The sequence below is a fragment of the Lissotriton helveticus genome, chromosome 2_2, assembly GCF_964261635.1.
Source record: "Lissotriton helveticus chromosome 2_2, aLisHel1.1, whole genome shotgun sequence".
Classification (NCBI taxonomy): Eukaryota; Metazoa; Chordata; class Amphibia; order Caudata; family Salamandridae; genus Lissotriton; species Lissotriton helveticus.
In genome coordinates this window covers 205,743,166-205,759,914 of record NC_136060.1, presented here as the reverse complement: position 1 = coordinate 205,759,914, position 16,749 = coordinate 205,743,166, and positions in this window count along the sequence as shown.

Below are 16,749 nucleotides of genomic sequence, written 5' to 3'. Positions count from 1 at the left end.
AACAGCGGAACGTACCACGGTCACATCGGGGATATCCTAATTTTCAGTGGGGTGTCTCTGATGGTATGGCGGCAGTTTGGTGATATTCCGCCGTGAATCCGACCGCCATGGCGCGGATTGATATAAGCCTTCTGCGCCGCTAAGGGCTGTTTTTCATAGCCGCGTACCGCCGCAGTCGGATTTTTGGGGCAGTTGATCCTGCTACCATGGCGGTTGGGGTGATTACTACGCCACTGGAGTCAAGCTACCCTGGCTGATGACGGCTGACAGGCAGAAACTGGTCCTAGGATGCTTGATTCCGGTTCAAGGAAGACATGGCTTGGCAGTTCGGGATGGACTGTTCCTAGGAGGCACAGGGTCAAGACTGATTTGCACATGGCCATGTCTGAACTGGGGTGGCGTGGTGAGCAAAATAACAATGGATTAAACCCAGATCTGTGACTGTGGGTGAATGTTTTGCCAATGTGCAACATTCTGTCCATCACCTTGTGTGTTGTGATTTTCCGACCGCCATCCTAATGGGCCCCTAAGTCTTGAAATGTGACATCTGTCAGCAGATGAAAGGCTCCACCATAACAAGTCCAGTGCAGACACCATTATTAATATCAGACATACCACTAGCATGTGTTTATTTGGACCACTGCGGCCCATTACAATCTGATGGGGCTTACAAGTATATCATGGTTGCAGTGGATTCCTGCTCTAGGTTCCTATGGGTGTGGCCCCAGAGCTCGGCTGCCACTCAAACTGTTATAAATGGTTTGTGGGTCTTTATAGGGACATACGCAACAGGCACACTTCATTCTGACTGTGGCCCCGGGTTTAGCTCTCGGGCTTACAAGGAAGCTATGGGAAGTCTGGGTGTAGAATTGCAGTACTCATCTTCTTACCATCCAGAGGGAAATTTGTTTGTGAAAAGGAGAAACTGGGACTTAAGGCTATCTAGCTAGAGCATTAGGCTTGGGTGGCAATTGGGTAAAACATCTGTATGGAGTCCAAAGAGTGTTAAATAATCAGAGAAGCAGATCTCTGTGGGGGTCACTCTTTCTGAGGAACTATTTGGGACGAGAATGCGGGTACTTGATCTTGATTGTGAAGGCACAGTGGCAGATCAAAAAACCTTTTTGACATCCATAAATGTTTGCTTGTTTTACACGACATGAATGAAACCAGGGCAAAACAGAGTAATGTCAATACAAAGAAGAACGTCACTGGGGAAGTAAAAAGTGTCACAGCATGACCCATCTGGATCCCAAAAGTCATGGATCTGATCAGAGAAAAAATGGTGAACAAAAAAGAATTTGGGCTATCATACTGGAAAGCCTGTACCTGTCTTGGCAGTTGAAGGAACACAAACTGTACTTCTGCCACCTCTTACAGGTGAAAAGGAGAAAATATTTGTTTTAGTTGACCTAATCAAACCACACTATGTGGCTGATACTGAGTAGTAGGCCACATGGACTCCAAAGTGACAGACACCCTCCTCTCATACCTATACAAGAAGTTCAAACAGAAAGACTCATCACGCTTGAAGGATCACCTGCTCGGAATAAACGACTAAGCAACAACGCAATAGAACTCATTCCTTTTGAACCTGCAGTTCAACATGGGAATTCAGCTGAAAGACAAATTTCAATTCAACCAAACATGGATATCTACGTCAACATGCCCCAACAAGAGCAAACTACAGTTTTTCCAAAACCTGGGGAACTACCGAAAATGTATTGAACTGCATCTGACTTCGACACCTTCTCAGTAGATCCAAGCGAAACTGAAACAACGCCAGCCCAAGAAATGTGTCTACGGCGATTTAAAGACTTTCTGAACTTTCTAAAAAAGACTTACCTGGTATCACCTTGGGTGGAACTCTGGGTATCTACAGGAATACTTTTCTTTATTTTCTGGATAGGCCTTGTAATTGTTTTTAGTATGCTTATTAATAGGACTTATCGTCAAGAAATCTCTGTGGAAATAAAAGTGAATGTGATCCTGAAACAGCACCTATCATCATATTTCCGTTGAGTCCTCTGCCAGCCCATCCTGCATGGCCTGCTACTCTCAAACCCCCCTTAGGACCCCCTCACTGTCCACCCGAACCACTCTAGCATGTCTCCCGGCCTCCCCAACAGAATTACTCCTAGGTCTTGGGTCCCCCCTCTACTAGCTCCCCAAGTAGCCTATGTCACCGGCAAGCCTCCAATGACTTATGATACAAGTCCCGCTTGCCTTTTATGCCCCCAATCCAACCCGCAGAGGGACTCTAATACAGATCCTATGGCCTATAACAAAGGCCTTACTAGTCCTCTTCCCCTATCCCCTACTCTCGCTGCCAGAACTGCTCCTAAACCACTGCCCCCTGTCTTCTAACATCCGTCTCATAGGGACATTTATTCTCTTCACGCCAGAGCCACCAATTAACCCAGAGCATACATATATCCATCCTAGAGCTATGAACCACCTCCACCTTGCCAAACTCTCCTTCTCCAACCATATGCCCCGCCGAACGGCAACCCTGCATTTGCCAGAACTTACTAAACAACCTCTTCCGCTATCCTTGAGACATCCTCGCCCCTGTGAGCACACATGCCAACTCTCAGAGGAAGAAACACGTGCGCTTGTCATTTCCTACAACCCCTCCTTTGCCACTAGAAGTCCACTAGATCTCACCGAAAGGGAAATCCTTGCCATCGTCCATGACCACAACTCTACCCCAGCTATCCTTCATCCTTTAGACGCAATGGCCGAACACGTCATCTGCACAGTCAATATCAACCTCAACAGACCAGCTACCCTCCACAACAGAATTATGGTCAAGAGTAATCTTGCACCCGTTCACCTGTCCGCCCAGACTCCTGAACCTCCTTCCAAGTCCCCTCTATCTGGTCTTTTAATTAATTTCTGTTCGGCAGGTAAGCAAGCTGCGGATATTGCTGATCTCATCCTCTTCAAAAAGTTCAATTTAGCGATCCTCACGGAATCATGGCTCAAAGAATCCTCATCTCCATACCTGGACCTCCCAGTCCCTCCCAACTACAACATCACAAGGCTAGACAGACAAGCTAACAAGAAAGGAGGAGGCATCGCCTGCATCTACCGCTCTAACCTTCTGTTCACGGAACTTCTGGCGGACACCACCGAATCCTGCGAATACCTCGCCCTCGCTATCATCAGCAACTCTACCCCACTCTGCAACCTGCACATCTTTTACCACCCCCAGGCATGAACGACTCCTTCACTGACCACCTCATGGAAATCATCACAGATAGGTCTTCCAATAATGCCAATGATATTTTCCTTGGTGACTTTAACCTGCACTGGAACGATCCAAAGGACTCACATGTCATTGCCATCAAGGACCTCCTGGCCGATCATGCCCTGTCCCAAGCCTGCTCACTACAAACTCATGCAAAAGGGGCCACTCTGGATTGGATTATCTCCAAAGAATCAATAATCAAGATCATCTGTATAGACCTATGTAACTGGTCTGACCACCACGCCATCACCTTCCTCCTACCTGATGCCCACAAGTCTTGGGCACCGCAACCGGTGATTCCGAAACACTGGATCAGAGACACTTTGAATCTGGACCGCAGAGTACTTGCTGCAAATCAGACCTCTGCCCCGCATATGGAGAAGTGTGGCTCAATGGTTAGAGCGGCAGACCCTGATGCAGAAGTCTGGCCCCGGACCAGGGTTCAATTCCCGCCTCGGAGGGTCTTAGGCTAATTTCCTCGGACCTGATAATTCTCTTCTCGGTGCCTATTCTAATCATGAGTCCCAGTCTGCAACTCTGGGCAATAGCTTGCTTAATCTCCACAATGGCCTTAACAACGCTAGGATGCCTGGCTTCACCTTGGGGGTGCCCAGGAGTGGGCACTTCACAGGGAAAGGCCAGGAAGTGTTCCTCAGAGGTATTCATACAAGCGCCGAGAGGCCTCCGGATGGTCGTGCGCTATACAAGTACCTTTACATTTACATATCACAACAGCTAGCGGCCTCAACAAGCACTACTCTGCAACCATTTCAAACATCCTGGACGACCTTGCCCCACTAAAGCTGAAAATAACCCAAATCAAAGACAGAATCTCCTGGTTCACTGGATCCCTTAACAACGAGAGGAGAACCCTCTGACAAGCTAAACGATCCTGGAGGCAACACCCCTCTACCGCACATCTAAAACTCCTCCGCCAGGCCAGAAATACCCACAAGAGGAACATACTCAAGTCAAAAAAAGAGTTCTTCAGAACTGCACTAGAGAAGGCCAAGAACAGACCCCACAAGCTCTTCGAACTGGTCAAACACCAATCTACTTAATTGGCCAAAACGTCAAAAGAAACCCCTAAGTCTCTTATATCCTCAGAGGAATTCTCCTCCTTCACTTAAAAAATCTCAGCCCTTGGAAACAAACTCAAATCCATCACATACCCTCCAACCCTCGTCCAGTCAAGCCGCACCTACAGGCTTCACCCAAAAACCATGGTCGCTGGACTGACTTCAAACTCTACGACGACGACTCTGTGTCAAAAATCCTATTTTCCCTAAAACCCAACAACCATTTTAATGACCCGCTCCCTTCCAACTGCCTAGCTGCCATTGCCCAATCCATTATTCCTAGCTGGACTACAATAATTAACATCTCTCTCCAGCGTGGAACGTTGCCAGACCCTTTAAAAGCCGGTCAAGTCCTTACCATTCTGACAAAGCCATTGTTGGATCCAGCCTCCCCTGACAACTTCAGACCCATCTCCAACATCCCCCTCTTAGCCAAAGTGTTGGAGAAATGTGTGCAGCAGCAGCTAAGTCAACATATCAACAACTTCCACCTATTTGGTTACTTCCAATCTGGATTCTGACCACGGCACAGTACTGAAATCACTATGCTCCACATCGTGGATGACGCTCTCCAAGCTCTTGACCAAGGTAAACCTTGTTTCCTCATCCTTCTGGACCTATCCTCGGCCTTCGACATGGTCAACCTTGTAAAACTTCTCATACGTCTCAAACTCAGGATGGGCTTGGATGGCACTGTTCTAGAATGGTTCAGATCCTTCCTCCAAAACCGGTCCCAGAGATTCCTCGTCAACGGCATCCTATCAGCACCATCCCCGGTCACGGTTGGAGTCCCGCAAGGTTCAACTTTGTCCCCCACCCTCTTCAACCTTTATCTGGAACCGCTTATCGAAGTTCTACGCACTGCTAATACCTCCTATCATATGTACACTGATGACACTCAGATCTACATCAAAACCTCATCTCTCGAAGAGATCATCTCCCTGAACGATTCCTTGGAACACACCGTCCAATGGCTCGCATTCAATTAACTCAAACTTAAAGCAAAGAAAAGTGAATTTCTCCTGATCCCCCTGCCTAATACCAACCTTGAGATTAAATCATAGGTTAAGGCTGTCACAGCCTTGAATTGCCAACCGACCATCGTAGACTCTGCCAGATCCCTGGGAATCACTCTCGACAGCAACCTGAAGATGCGTGACCACATCAACTCAATGGCCAAATAAGCCAGATTCCACCTGAGCTACCTTGGGAAATTGAAACCCTTCCTCAACGCTCCCGACCTAAAAATGGCAGTCCAAGCATTTGTCATATCTAGACTGGAGTATGGCTGTTCTACCCTCTCGGGTCTACTCAGGGGCACCTCTAAAAGCCTGCCTTAATGCGGCCGCCAGACTACTCACCGGCACGAGGAAATTCAACCGTATTTCCCCGCACTTGAAAGCTCTCAACTGGCTCCCGCTAGAAGCAAGAATACAGCTCAAAGTAGCATGTATCATGCACAAAGCCCTATACTCTAACTCCCCTGCATATCTGAGGCAGAAGCGTGTGTTCTCCGGAGGAATCAGAAACTTCCGATCTTCAAGATACCTCCTGCACCAACCCACTGCTTTAAAAAAAAAAAACTTACAACTGAGCTTTCTCCGGGGCTGGTCCTAGAATATGGAACTCTCTCCCTCCTGACATCAGAAGAATCCCCTCTCTGTCTCGCTTCAAAAAGGAAGCCAAACCATTCCTTATGGGCACATTTCTCGCTTAAACTTGCCTCCACTACCACTACAGCCTTGATCTAGGCCAGCTACTGTCTACTTTTGGATTATCTACCTGACCCCTGCTGAAACGTAGGACCTTCACAAACTTTGATAAATGCAATTCATAATTTTGTTATCTCATTTTGAGTACTTGGAATTTTAATCTGTAAATACAAGCTCTATCTCCCTTATGTATCCTGCACTCTGCCCTCTTCCATCCGATCCGTAGCTGGATGATGATATACCTACTCTGTACAAGCTTAAGTTTCTCTGTAGGGTGCTCTGATACCCTAACGGGTCAAGTTTTCACTGTATAAAACACATAAATAACTAAATAAATAAAAATTGTGAAAGAAAAGGCCTGTCAACAGTGAATATTACAGTAGTTACTACACTTGATGGTGTATTATGGGACAAGGTTGATTTCGAAATATCTGGCCCAACGGAACTTTTAAAAATACCACATTTAGTCAAAATATCATTGAGCGATATCATTACCTCAAGTACATTTTCCTATGATTGGACTATGAAACTGTAAATAATATGTTGTCTGATTTAGAGAAGTCTGCTGCTTTTTCTAAAATTGAAATGTTAGAAGACACATCAGACTTTGAGAAAATGTACTGCTATCAACATTAGGGTCATCATTTTTTGCATAAATCTGCTAACCCTTGGAATGTTTTCACATATCACCAATGGGAACATTGCCCAACACGGCCAAAAAGCAGTTCAAAGACATTTGTACAAAAATATCCATATCCATATTTTTCAGGGTTTAACACATCAGACCCAACCTCATATTATTATACGGTTACACCTACATCGGCACAGACAAATATGTTGACAAACACCAAACATATTGTTTCGACTAATGGAAAGACACTATAGACTTAAAATCAGTCTGGGGTACTAGAGACTGGCAGGTCCAGGGAACAGAGGCACTATTTAGAGCATGTCTCATTCCTCAACAAATAATGTTCTTGAATGAAACAGTGCAACAAACTACTTGTCTTAGGTTAGCAAGGAATAAAGATCTGAATACACCTCGGGTGCCAGCACCATCACACACTGAGGATAATATAACATCACAAAAAGTGGTCACAATAGATGACATCTTGCAAAGCAATAGATCAGACCCCGATTGGATGGAATGGTTGATTTGGCCCACAGACACCAATCAATAGATCAATCATTGCATTTCTAAAGCGCGCTACATACCCGTGAGGGTCTCAAGGTGATGGGGGGGCTACTACTGATCGAAGAGCCAGGTCTTGAGAAGTCTTCTGAAGGCCAGCAGGTCCTGGGACTGTCGTAGGTTGGTAGGGAGAGTGTTCCAGGTCTTGGCGGCGAGGTAGGAGAAGGATCTGCCGCCAGCGGGGGGTTTCTAGATACGGGGAACTGTGGAGAGGGCGAGGTTGGCAGAGCGGAGGCTGCGGGTGGGGGTGTAGAAACTGAGTCGGTCATTGAGGTATGCTGGTCCGGCGTTGTGGAGGGCTTTGTGTGCGTGGATGAGGGGTTTGAAGGTGATCCTCTTGTTGACGGGGAGCCAGTGCAGGCCTCTCAGGTCAGGTGTGATGTGGCTGCGTCGGGAGAGGTCGAGGATCAGTCGTGCTGAGGCGTTCTGGATTCGTTGTAGTCGTCTCAGGATCTTGGTTGTTGTTCCTGAGTAGAGGGTGTTCCCTTAGTCGAGTCTGCTGGTGATGAGGGCCTGGGTTACGGTTTTTCTCTTGTCAGAGGGGATCCATTTGAAGATCCTGCGGAGCATACGGAGGGTGTTGAAGCAGGACGCGGAGACGGCGTTGACTTGCTTGGTCATGGAGAGGGCGGAGTCGAGGATGACCCCCAGGTTGCGTGCATGGTCGGTGGGTTCCGGGGCTGTGCCTAGCAATGTGGGCCACCAGAAGTCGTCCCAGGCTGATGGGGAGGGTCTGAGGATGAGGACCTCCTTCTTGTCTGAGTTCAGCTTCAGCCTGCTGTCCTTCATCTAGTCGGCGACGGCCTTCATTCCTCTGTGGAGGTTGGCTTTGGCGGTGTGGGGGTCTTCGGTGGGGGATATGATCAGCTGGGTGTCATCGGCGTAGGAGATGATGTTGAGGTTATGTTGTCGTGCAACGTGGGCAAGAGGTGCTATGTAGATATTGAACAGCTTCGGGCTGAGGGAAGATCCCTGTGGGACGCCGCAGATGATCTCGGTGGTTTTAGAGCGGAAGGGTGGGAGGCGGACGCTCTGGGTTCTGCTGGAGAGGAATGATGTGGTCCAGGCCAGGGCCTTCTCTTGGATTCCGGCATCATGGAGACGTGTTGATAGGGTGCGGTGGCAGACCGTGTCGAAGGCTGCTGATAGGTCCAGGAGGATGAGGGCGGCTGTTTCTCCATTGTCCATCAGGATCCTGATGTCGTCGGTGGCGGCGATGAGGGCGGTCTCGGTGCTGTGGTTGCTGCGGAAACCAGATTGGGAAGGGTTCAGGATGTTGTTGTCTTCGAGGTAGTGGGTTAGCTGTTTGTTGACAATCTTCTCCGTGACTTTCACCGGGAACGGGAGCAGGGAGATGGGCCGGAAGTTCTTGAGGTCCTTGGGGTCCGCCTTGGGTTTCTTCGGTAGGGCGTTGATCTCGGCGTGCTTCCGGTTGCCGAAGGAGATGTTGATTGTTTTCCGGAGGTGAGGCGCGATGGCTCTGCTGGCTTTGTTGAAAACGTGCTGAGGGCAAGGGTCGGATGGGGATCCGTAGTGGATGGAGTTCATGGTTTTGATGGTGTCTTCGTTGCTGACGTTGGACCAGGCGGTCAGGCGACTGGTGCGGGTGGAGATCGCAGGGGTGGTGGTCTCGGCGGTGGGTGTGGGGGTGTCGGAGTTGAAGCTGTCATGGATGTCAGTGATCTTGCGGTGAAAGAAGGTGGCCAGTGAGTCGCACAGGTCTTGTGATGGTGGAATGTCGTTGGTGTTGGAGCTGGGGTTGGAGAGTTCTTTCACGATGCTGAAGAGCTCTTTGGTGTTGTATACGTTGTTGTCTAGGCGGTCCTTGAAGGTGGTCCTCTTGGTGGTCCTGATGAGTTGGTGGCGTGTGCGGGTGACATTCTTGTGGGCTGTGTGGCTGTCTGGTGTTTGGTCGTGGAGCCATTTCTTCTCCAGCTACCGACAGGTGTGCTTGGAGGTCCGGAGGTCTTCAGTGAACCAGGTGGCTTTCTTGTTGGTGTGGTTGGTAGTGGAGGTCTTGAGAGGGGCGAGGGTGTTGGCGCAGTCGTTAATCCACTGTTTGAGGTTGTTAGCGGCGGTGTCGGGGTCAATGGGGTCGGCGGGTGGTCTCAGGGCAAGGGTGGTGGTCAGTTGGTCCTTGGTGACCTTGCCTCAGCAGTGGCGTGGCAACTGTTGGGTGCGGTGGTGTGTGGTGGGTTTCCTGAAGGTGAAGTGGACGCATCTGTGGTCGGTCCAGTGGGGTTTGGTGGTGTGGTGGTTGAAGGATACGTGGGGACTTGCGGAGAAGGTGGGGTCCAGCGTGTGTCCAGCGGCGTGAGTGGGTGTCGTCACGAGCTGTTTGAGTCCAAGGTTGGCGAGGTTGTCGATCAGGGTAGTGGAGTTGGCATTGTTGTTGCTTTCGAGGTGGAAGTTCAGGTCCCCGAGGAGGATGTAGTCCGTGGAGGCGAGGGCGTGGGTGCTGACTAGGTCGGCAATGGTGTCGCTGAACTGTGGTCGTGGTCCGTGTGGTCTGTAGACGAGTGTTTCTCTGAGGGTCGTGTTGGGGTCGTGTGGATCTGGAAGTGCATGTGATCGGTGGTGGTGAGGGTGTCATCAGTGTTGGTCGAGACTCTGAGGGTGTCCTTGTGGATGATGGCGATTCTCCCTCCAACTCCATTGGTGCGGTCTCTGCGGGAGATCTTGTAGCCCTGTGGGATGGCTATGGCGATGTCTGGTGCTGAGGTGGCATTCAGCTAGGTCTCCGTCAGGAAGGCGACGTCAGGGGCGGTAGAGTCTAGGAGGTCCCCCCAGAGTTCGATGGCGTGCTTGCGAGCGGAGCGGGTGTTGAGGAACATTTTCCAAAAAATACTTTTTTATGTTGGTGGTGTGTGAGAGTCTATTACACAAATTTTGAATAGAAGGTGTGTTTCTATTTCATGAAACATCAATACATATGCCTTTTTCATATCAAAACAGGACCTAGCATGTGAGGAATGGGAGGGTGTCATAGGGATTATTTGCTCTAATGTGAATGAGGAACCGTTGTTGTGTTACAATATTAAAAACATAGATCATTATCCATAAATATTAGATGTGAACACATTTTGAATTTGATTGAGAGTACTTGTGTAGTGTAAGTGACCTGGCCAAAGAGGGCTTCAAAGAGACAAATTTGCATCAGATATTCAAATCTGTTCCAAACGGGGACCCATAAAAATAGGTTTGCCCCAGGGCCCCCATTCACCATAAGAGGCCCCTGCCTGTGCATCTGTTAACTAAGAAGTCAATAGAAACTGGTTAGAATGTGGCTTCCTGTCAATTTCATCTGAGATTGGATGTCATCAAGCAGCAGCTCAAGACATGTATGATCGGATCCCTGGTGGTAGAGTCCCTTTCTGCTAATTCAGGTGTGGAGGTTTTGCCTCCACAGTCACGTCAGTGGGAAGATACATTGTGAATGGGCTGGCAGGAAAACTAGCGGTTCAACCTCCAACAGACATATTGCCCTATCCCACCGCCATCCAGGTCAAGATTTCCTGGCAGCAAGGCAGGCTTTAGACTATGCACCCACTTGCTTCACAATTGGACCAGCAGACCGCCAACTTGGCGGGCCTGGAATTCCATGCTGTTTTGATGGCAGAACCCTTTCCGCCAAACTCCTAAACTAGCCCCTAATCACATTTGGAAAAATGTTCGACATTGGAAGGATGGATTAACTATTCTAACTCCAAACTTAGCCACATCGGATAAGTGTTGGATTTTGGGGTCCAACATTAGCGAAAATATTGGTAGTTGGAAATGTTGATATTACTATTCCCACTCCAAACCTAATTATAATGTTGAACATGTTGGATTCTGAGTGAGTTATATTTACCAATCACATTCCAAAATTACACACAAAAGCAGAAAATAATTACATTTAAACAAATAATGTTAAAATTACATAGAAAATGTATTTAGAAATAAATAAATACAAAACGCTTTGCAAAACAAAAGCACAGCAACATTACCTATTAAGATAAAAATGTCAATTGTTGTAATTAATTTAAATAAAAAATATGTTTTTCAGTTATTTAAAATAAATTATCAACTGTTTACTTCACAGATCATAGCATTATAAACAATATTTGAAAATTATATGTAGTAAAAATACATTACAATCATACATTTTAAGAAAAGAATTAAAAAACAAAATACAAAACATACCAAAAGACATTTAAATCGCTACCCACTTCCCACTCTATTCTCTTACACATCCTACAACTCACTCCTAAATTAACTAAGAAAATAACATATAAGTGAATAGTAAAATTTAACATGTATTCACTAAGGGCCTGATGTATGAAGACACCGTTTTGTGATTTCCTAATTGCGAATCCTTGCGATTCGCAATTAGGAAATTGCAAAATGGCATGCATGAAAGTGTGTTGAATACTTTCTGTGATTCCTAGGGGATCGCAAATGAGCTACCTCATGAATATTAAGAATAAGAATCGCAAAAATCACAGGGATGTTGGCCTGTTGGGGTCAGCAGACCATTTGTTTGTGATTTCTTTTAAATAAACTATTTTTTTTGTGAGGCAGCCCGTTTTCCTTAAAAAAATGGAATGCTTTACAAAAATAAAAATGAAAAGTTTTCCTTTCATTGTTTCACCGCAGGCAGTGGTCCATTAGACCACTGGTTGCTCTTAAAAATGATTTTACTAACATTCACAAAGGGGAAGGGGACACCTTCCCATTTGTGAATGAGTTACCACCTACTTAAAGTAGGTGTTAAAAATTCATACATACTGATGCTCTTCGGTATTAGGAAGGGACGCCCTACACACGCCCCTTCCTAACAGTGAATCGCAACCCATTTTGCAATTCGGTAACATTTTAACGAATCGCAAAATAGCCTTTGCTACATCTAAAAAGCATTTTTTGCAATGGCAAACGGGCCGATTCGCTGCGAAGACAAAAATGCTTGATACATATAGCTCGTTATTACTTAAGATATAACAATATAAACATAGCAAAAACAATTGTAAATACAATATTTTAAGACTCATATTAATTATGATATGAAAAAAAATCATATTATTACCCACTTTATACCATCATATGGTACTGCTTATATCAAAATATTAGCCCCTTAACTACTGAGCCCCCCCATGCTGAGCCTTTTTTGGCTGTTTGGGGTAGTTTGCACTTAGGCCTCAGTAACTTTCTTTCCACATAAAGTATCCCCACCAAATTTGGGTCCTTTTTTACAACATCCTTAAGATTCTAGAGGTACCCAGGGTGTGTGGAGTTTTGGGGGGAAAATAGGAAAATACGTTTCTGCAAAACAAGTGTGATTTTTTTTCATTAAAATGGCATAAACAAAAGGTTTGGTGTGCTAAAGTCACCATCTTCCCAATTTAGCTTACGTAATCATGCAGATATGAACTAAAAAAACAATTACCACAGTTTTTCCATTTTAGAAACAGGTAGTCCATTTGTCCTATTTTTGTGCTTTCGATCTACTTCCCGTCTGTGGTCAAAAGCGGTGTATAATCCATGGGTGACCCAGGAAAGCTATACATTTCTTAAAATAAGACAACATTGTGAATTCAGCCAGGGGTTATATGTGTAGATCCCTCAAGGTTTTCCCAAAGATCATAACTAGTGAAATAAAGAAATTGGAAATGTACAGGAAATAACAGCCATTTGTGACAATGTTTTCATCTGTACCTTTTTGTCAAGATGGCTGATTTACAAAAACAATATACCATTATATTAGCTTGACCCTTATGGTTGAGGATCTATATAGGGTTTGTAGGTTTTCTGATAACCCAAGGTCAACAACTAAGGGCCAGATTCCAATACGGTTAGGAAATCTTTCCTACCAAATCGGTTTGGAAAGGGTTTCCGACCGACTTGGATCAGTAGAGTCCGACCGCCCGAGTACGATGCATCCAGATGCTTCCAGATACAATTTGGTGGACTTCCATTGATTTCAATGGGAGCCTATGTTTCAACCGAATGCATAGGCTCCCATTGAAGAAAGGGGTGGCTGGGGAAAATCGTGCACCCTGTGGCGGGCACCCCATGACGCCTGCCACACTGTGCATGGCTGGTAAGGACGGACCCATGGATCCAATTGGGAAGGCTCCGGTTGCCGGAGGGGCCGATACGGGCCCTTAAAGTCTGATTTCGACTACCAATTCGAGTCGGACTGCATGATTCAGAAAGGCTGTCTGAATCTACCATCGTAATCAGTCGTTTAGAAATGCGGCCCGTAGAGACGCACGATTCTGCTCCGTATGGCTCAGTCATTCCGAATGCCATTGGGTTCGGAATGGAATATTCCTAACCCCTAACTCGTATCATACTCGGTTGGTCGGAAGCCTTTCCAATTCGGTCGGAAAGACACGTTCCTGATCCAATTTGGACGGAGCAGATGTTGTTGGGAGGCCTATCTTCCTAACCGCATCAGAATCGGGCCCTAAGCTGTACCTCACAATGTTTTTTCATTATGTCTCGAGTATAGACAAATTAATATGGTGAAATATTTAGACTGAAAAAAGGCTATCAAGGAAACATGTATTTCTGAAATGTGCATCAGATATGTAGTTTATGTGTATATTTCTTATGGTTATTGGTACATCTCCGAATTTATAGGTGATTCTAGGGGCATTTTTGAAAATTCCTTCTTTCTAAAACACTGGCTACATTTGGAAGTCACAAATGCAGTGAAATCCAAATGGTTTAAACCTCACATTTTGACCGCAAAAAATATTTTTCCTCACATTTCTGTTATTGGAAAGTTCTGGAATCTGCAGAGAGCCACAAACCTCCTACCAACCAGCATTCCTCCAATTTTCCCATTAAAAATGGTACCTCACTCGAGTGGGTAGCCAAGGGGGTGGGCAACATTTTCAATTCTGCTGGTGGAATTTGCGGAATGCAGAAATTCTGAGTTACAAGAGTAATGAACTACCCATAAATTCTGACGCTCAGCTGGCTGAATCAATGTGCACTGATGACACTGGCAATGCCAGTCTGCGATCCTTCACACTTGTAATAGCATACAAGTCTTCTGTCTCTCTTTTAAGATGTCCTTTTGTCTCTCCTTGGAGGCACTAGCATCAGTAACATTCGACTCCTTCCCCAACCATAACTTGTCTATTATGGCACTCAGATGGGCTATGTTGTGATACATTGCATTACTATAGGCACTGAGTCTGTGATGCTAGGTGGCCTGTACTTCTGTTGCGAAAGATGTCACTTGTGGTTATAAAATAATCAGGAGGCAATAACAAGAAAGGGGGAAGAACAGACTAGCCAAGCTGTGCTGTGAGTTGGGATTATAGGTGTCAGGGGCTGGGCCCGCTGCAGTTGATCACTGCAGTGCAGAAAGAGGTGAGAGCTGCGCAGCAGATACTGCAACTCTGAATGATTGTGTGGTTGCTAATCTCATCAGCTTGCTGCATGCACTTATTCTCCAGTGACGTATGAATTAAACATAAGACTCATGCTACCACCACTACTGTTAGCACCCTGGGTGCTAATGCCTCACTGTTTCTCTCAGGCACACGGGCCGGTGCCATGCTGAAATTAATAATCATGCAAAATGGCGTGGGGAAGCTGGAAGTGTCACAGCATTAATACAACCACAGCTTCTTACAAACAAGCTCCTGCTGGAATCCTTTGTGACCACATTGAACCGTACTGCATGTCAGAGTGCCAGCTTTGTACAGCTCACTGAACTGCTCTAGTTCTTTATAGAATTTGCCCACATAAACATCGGTTATAAACTTCATGAAGGAGTGATTGCAGCAGCTCCATTACAATCTTTAGCATGATTTCTACAACCTACAAGATTTAGAGCTGAGTCCTTCCCTGTATTTGTCTTCAACTCCTCAAGGGAAGTGTGAGTCCACCCATGTGCCATAGAATGAGGCCCAAGAGTGCCTCCATGCTCCCTCAGAAATGGTTCTGCATACAAATGTGTTTGCTGCACAATGTTATCAAGGAAGACAACATCCAAAAAGAGATAGAAGTAGGCATCAGAAAAAGTTTGCTGCATCTACTTTACATCCAGCATCTACAGTGAACAGGTGAATTGGAGGCTACACTAAATTGGGGATCTGCCAAGAGAGAACTCTGTCTGAATTTGCTGGGCATGTGCCTGCTCTCTGGGTTGGTCTATTCTGCTATGGTCGCCCTGCTGCACAGACTGTGATTGTGAAGGAATATCATGAATACCATGACCATGTTCCTCAGAATTGCTGGGAGACAAGTCATTGATGGAACTCCAAAGACTAGGAAATTGTTTCCAGATTCTGCCCCATTTTCCTCATCCTTTGATGCTGTCTCAGTATCCCATCCTGCCTTAGTGCTGTCCTCCATGGTTGTATGTTGGAACAACGAGTTCCACAACAACAATTTTCCTAACAACGAGGGCGCTTCCACAACCTCGTGTAAACCAAGTATTTTTTTACCACTCATTCCTTCATCACAATTTTTCATGTTAAAGGAATGTGTGTTAAAAATGCTTACTGACTACTACTCTGATGCCCCCCAGACTCCCACCCCTAAAAATGAATCCCCCCACCCTAAATATAAACAGGATCACCCACACCCCCTAAAAACTAACTCAACCTCATAAAAACTAGCCCCCCACACACTATAAACAAACACGATCACCCATACCCCCTAAAAACTGACCCCAAACACCCACCCCTAAAAGCTAACTCAAGCCCCTAAAAACGAATTCCCCAACCCTAAGAATAAATAAATAAAGATGATCACCCATGCCCTCTAAAAACTAACCCCAAACACCCAAATCCTAAATATTAACCCCAAACCCCCACACCATAAAAACTAACCCCAAACCCCTCTCACCCCCTTAAAACTAACCCCAAACCCTGCACCCCTAAAAACTAACCCCAACCTTTCCCACTCCCTTAAAACTAACCTGGACACCCCCACCCCCTGAAAACTAACCCCACACTCCCTAAAAACTAAACATGTACCCCTCTTACTTATTCCTGTGCGACACTCCTCTGAACTCTGCCCTGTCCGAACACTAGACCGAATCAGCCTTAACCACGAACATGCGTGGCTAAGGCTGAGCCGATGTTTGGTTTGCATGACTCCGGAGCTCGCTATTCTGGAATCATGGTGAAGGTCGTTTCCCGCCCTCCATAACTCGAGTTAGGACCTGGGCAGCAGTCATCCATCAAGACGCCATCTCTGCTGAAGTGTGTGAGTGGGTGTGTGAGTGACTGGGTCAGTGAGTGGATGTGTAAGGGGGAGTAGGTGCCCTTGGTGGGAGTGCTGCTGGGCACTGATGTGGGGCGGGGAGGGGCAGGGTGGGGGGTAGTAAACTATGGATTATGACCAATTGGAGGTAAGTAAACATATAAATGAATAAAACAAATTTAGTAGCGCGTGTTGGATGTCATTTGGCGATGCAGCGCGTGCGACGAAATTCGTTTTATTTATTTATATGTTTACTTACCTCTTCACATCGCAGGGGACCCGTCAACACCTCCTGCAGAGCAT